We start from the raw sequence: 5,000 nt of genomic DNA on the forward strand, positions 1-5,000 counted from the left end.
GAGGTTTATTATGTGCGTGATGATCGGGGCAATGATGGAGGCAGAGTCCCTGAGGAATCTGGAGGGAATATTATCAAGGCCGGTGGCCTTGTTAGGGTGGAGCGCGCTCAATTTTTTAAACACCTCATCAGCTGCGACCATTTCTAATTTGAAATCATCGTTGGACACTCCTAGCTTTCTGTAGAAGGCTTTAATGTGTTCTACACCAAAGCGACCAGAGTGGTGGGACAGCTTGTTGACAAGAGTTGCGGCTATGCTGGTGAAAAAGATGTTAAGTCTGCTAGCTACCTCCATTTTGTCTGTAATGAGGGAGTCACCCTCCTTGATGCTGATGTTGGTGAGTCTTGTTTTATATATATATATATATATATATATATATATATATATATATATATATATATATATATATATACAATATATATATGTCTTAATTAGATTATCCAAAAAAATAGTGCTCAATACCGTGGTAGAGCGTAATATGTATGTGTGGGAAAAAAATCCCAAGACTATTTCATCTCTACAGGCCTGTTTCATGAGGGGTTTCCTCAATCATCAGAAAATCTCCTGATGATTGAGGAAACCCCTCATGAAACAGGCCTGTAGAGATGAAATAGTCTTGTGATTTTTTTCCCACACACATATATATATATATATATATATATATATATATATATATATATATATATATATATATATATATATATATATATATATATATATATATATATATATATATATATATATATATATATATATATATATATATATATATATATATAATTATTTTTATTTTTCATTTTTATTTTTGAAATGTATTATATTTTATTTCCAGCCTGCAGTGCGGCTAAACTGCCAGCAGAAGGCGACAGAGGCTGGATGAAAAGAAAGCGAAAGCTCTTGACTCCACTCTGACTTCCTGTCACTCAAAGTGTCACAATGGGTCAAAAGGTAACGTGTGATCCTGCCACCATTGAAGTGTTGAACACTTTCAAACTGCTTAATTCATCTTTTTGCCCACGTTTTCATGACATCTGTCCCACTAAGTCAGGCTCACTTCAACTAATTAAAGACAACTTTGGATTAGTTTCAGAGCGAATTGGCTGACGAGTTAAATACAAAGTATGTCATTATACTAATGTTTCACATTTTGGTTTTGTCTAACTATTATATGTATACCAATATATAGCGCCAAGTAACCAAAGTATGAGCAAAATTAGCTAAAAAAAACCTAGTATGCTAACAATAGTATGATAACAATAGCATGCTATTAGTGAACTAACAAAATATATGACATGTGTGTATACCTGTTAAAGAACAACAAAAGATAGCACGCTAACAGCTAAAACGCTAACTGGAACATGCGTCAAGTTCCAAAATGTGTTATTCTGTAGTGTGTACCTGTCAAATGATCTAAAAAAGCTAGCATGCTAAAGTTGTATCTGTAAGTACCAACATATATTCTTCTGAGTTGTGTACCTGTTATATGATCTAAAAAAGCTAGCATGCTAAAGTTGTATCTGTGAGTACCAAAATGTATTATTCTGTGGTGTGTACCTGTTAAAGTCTGTGGAACGCTCTCCCTGACCACCTGAGGGCACCACAGACTGTGGATGCTTTTAAAAAAGGCTTAAAAACCCTTCTTTTTGGAAAGGCCTTTTTTTTTTTTAGATATATGCATACTAGTTTTAGCTATTTGGCTGTTCTAGTTTTTTTTTTAATTTATTTTTTATTATCTTTTTATTTTGATACGCTGTAGCACTTTGAGGTTGTTTGATCAATGTAAAGTGCTTTTTACAAATAAAATCTATTATTATTATAAATGATCTAAAAAAGCTAGCATGCTAAAGTTGTATCTGTGAGTACCAAAATATATTCTTCTGAGTTGTGTACCTGTTAAATGATTTAAAAAAGCTAGCATGCTAAAGTTGTATCTGTGAGTACCAAAATATATTCTTGAGTTGTGTACCTGTTAAATTATCTAAAAAAGCTAGCATGCTAAAGTTGTATCTGTGAGTACCAAAATATATTCTTGAGTTGTGTACCTGTTAAATGATCTAAAAAAAATGCTAGCATGCTAAAGTTGTATCTGTGAGTACCAAAATATATTCTTCTGAGTTGTGTACCTGTTAAATGATCTAAAAAAAAAAAAAAGCTAGCATGCTAAAGTTGTATCTGTGAGTACCAAAATATATTCTTCTGAGTTGTGTACCTGTTAAATGATCTAAAAAAGCTAGCATGCTAATGTTGTATCTGTGAGTACCAAAATATATTCTTCTGAGTCGTGTACCTGTTAAATGATCTAAAAAAGCTAGCATGCTAAAGTTGTATCTGTGAGTACCAAAATATATTCTTGAGTTGTGTACCTGTTAAATGATCTAAAAAAAATGCTAGCATGCTAAAGTTGTATCTGTGAGTACCAAAATATATTCTTCTGAGTTGTGTACCTGTTAAATGATCTAAAAAAAAAAAAAAGCTAGCATGCTAAAGTTGTATCTGTGAGTACCAAAATATATTCTTCTGAGTTGTGTACCTGTTAAATGATCTAAAAAAGCTAGCATGCTAATGTTGTATCTGTGAGTACCAAAATATATTCTTCTGAGTCGTGTACCTGTTAAATGATCTAAAAAAGCTAGCATGCTAATGTTAGCATGCAAAAATTCTAACTGTAAGTACCAAACTATATTATTCTGTGGTGAGTACCTGTTAAATTATCTGAAAAAGCTAGCATGCTAATGTTAGCATGCGTCACGTACCAAAATATACCTCGGAGGGGTGTGAATCTTCGGGCACCTCACGATTTGTTCTGATTCCGATACCTGTCAAAATGATCTAACCAAAAAAAAGCTAGCATGCTAACAGCTAAAATGCTAACTGGAACATGCGGTACCAAAATGTATTGAGGTGTGTACCTGTGTTCACAATGCTAGCCTGCTAACATTAGCATGCATCAAGTATCAAAATATGATGTGTATACCCACAAAAAAAAGTTAGCATGCTAACATTAGCATGCTAACAGGCATCATTCGTCAAATGAGAGAGATTTGTTTATTCAGGACAATACACATTGATGAATAATCTGATTACAAACTACAACCCTAGAAAAAGACAACAATATCATGTCCAAAACAAGGACAACAAAGTGACCACATAATGCTAAAATTCTAACTGTAAGTACCAAAATATATTATTCTGTGGTGAGTAACTGTTAAATGATCTAAAAAAAAGCTAGCATGCTAATGTTAGCATGCTAAAATTCTAGCTAAGTACCAAAATATATTACCCTGAGGTGAGTACCTGTTAAATCAGACCTGGGCATTGTACGACCCGCGGGCCACATCCGGCCCTTTGTGGGTCCCTGTCCGGCCCGCGTGAGGCCAATCATAAATTACAAAATAAATTTCAAAAAGTATCTATGTCGAGTGTGCAATACAACGGTGCTGCTTTTGTTTTGAAAAGCGTTATTTGTATTACTTCCGTGTGGACGTATGCGCGTGTGCGATTGTGAGTGAATTGAACGGCGCAATTACAAATTACAAAATAAAGTTTAAAAAACATCTATGTCGTGCGCCCAATACAACTGTGCTGCTTTTATTTTGAAATGTGTTATTTATGCCGTATGTCCGGAGGGAACCTGTGAGTGAAGGTGCATAGAGACAAGTGATGAGACGCTAAAAAAAGAAAAGTTGATGAGGAATGGCGTGTTTCCAACAAGACATGGACTGCCAAGTATTTCTTTACATAAATTAATGGTAAAGCCGTGTGCTTAATGTGTGGTACACAGGTTGCTGTGTTTAAATATCATTTTAATCGCCACTACACGAAGAAACACGAGGGAAAATAGCGGAATGTGTCTGATGAAGCGCGCGCAAGGGAGGCTGATGCGTTGATGGTAAAACTGCAAACCCAACAAGGACTTTGTGCCATATTTCACACCCCCAGAGATGCAGCCGTCAGGACAAGTTTCGTCATTTCTCACAAAAGCGCCAGAAAAAGTAAGGCGTTTTCTGACGGAGAGTTTATTAAGGAGTGCTTATTGGACTTTGTTGCGCTGATAATGCCCGCGGAGACATTGACTGTTTTTCGCTAACTTTGGATGAGAGCTCTGATGCAGTCAATTAAAGAGACAACCACAAGTAATGACTTGTTCACAGAGGTAAATGCGTGTTGGGACAAGCTGGCAGGTGTGACAATCCAATCCACTTTATTTATATAGCACATTTAAACAACTAAATGTTTCCAAAGTGCTGCACAACAATATTACAAACAATATTCAAATATTATCCTTAGCTCCACCAATGACTGAATAAAAAGAAAAAACAATTACATATAAAACCAATATAAAAAACAATATAGAATAAATATGATTAAAAACTATTTTTAACAACAGATGGTTGTCCAAATCTGATGGGGAAAAATGTTGGCTAATGCAGGATAAAGTGACCTTAAAAAGCAATCTGCTTTTGTATAAAGTTAAGTTAGGTTAAATTAAATTATTATTATTAATTATTATCATCATTATTATTTATCTTATGGTATATCAAAAATAATATTGAGCAAAATTTAATTGAAATATTGTCGTGTGGCCCTCCAGCAGTGCTCGGGTTGCTTATGCGGCCCCCGGTGAAAATTAATTGCCCACCCCTGTGTTAAATGATCTAAAAAAGCTAGCATGCTAAAGTTGTATCTGTGAGTACCAAAATATATTTTTCTGAGTTGTGTACCTGTTATATGATCTAAAAAAGCTAGCATGCTAATGTTGTACCTGTGAGTACCAAAATATATTCTTCTGAGTCATGTACCTGTTAAATGATCTAAAAAAGCTAGCATGCTAATGTTAGCATGCAAAAATTCTAACTGTAAGTACCAAACTATATTATTCTGTGGTGAGTACCTGTTAAATTATCTGAAAAAGCTAGCATGCTAATGTTAGCATGCGTCACGTACCAAAATATACCTCGGAGGGGTGTGAATCTTCGGGCACCTCACGATTTGTTCTGATT

The sequence above is a fragment of the Entelurus aequoreus genome, linkage group LG05 (assembly GCF_033978785.1).
Source record: "Entelurus aequoreus isolate RoL-2023_Sb linkage group LG05, RoL_Eaeq_v1.1, whole genome shotgun sequence".
Lineage (NCBI taxonomy): Eukaryota > Metazoa > Chordata > Actinopteri > Syngnathiformes > Syngnathidae > Entelurus > Entelurus aequoreus.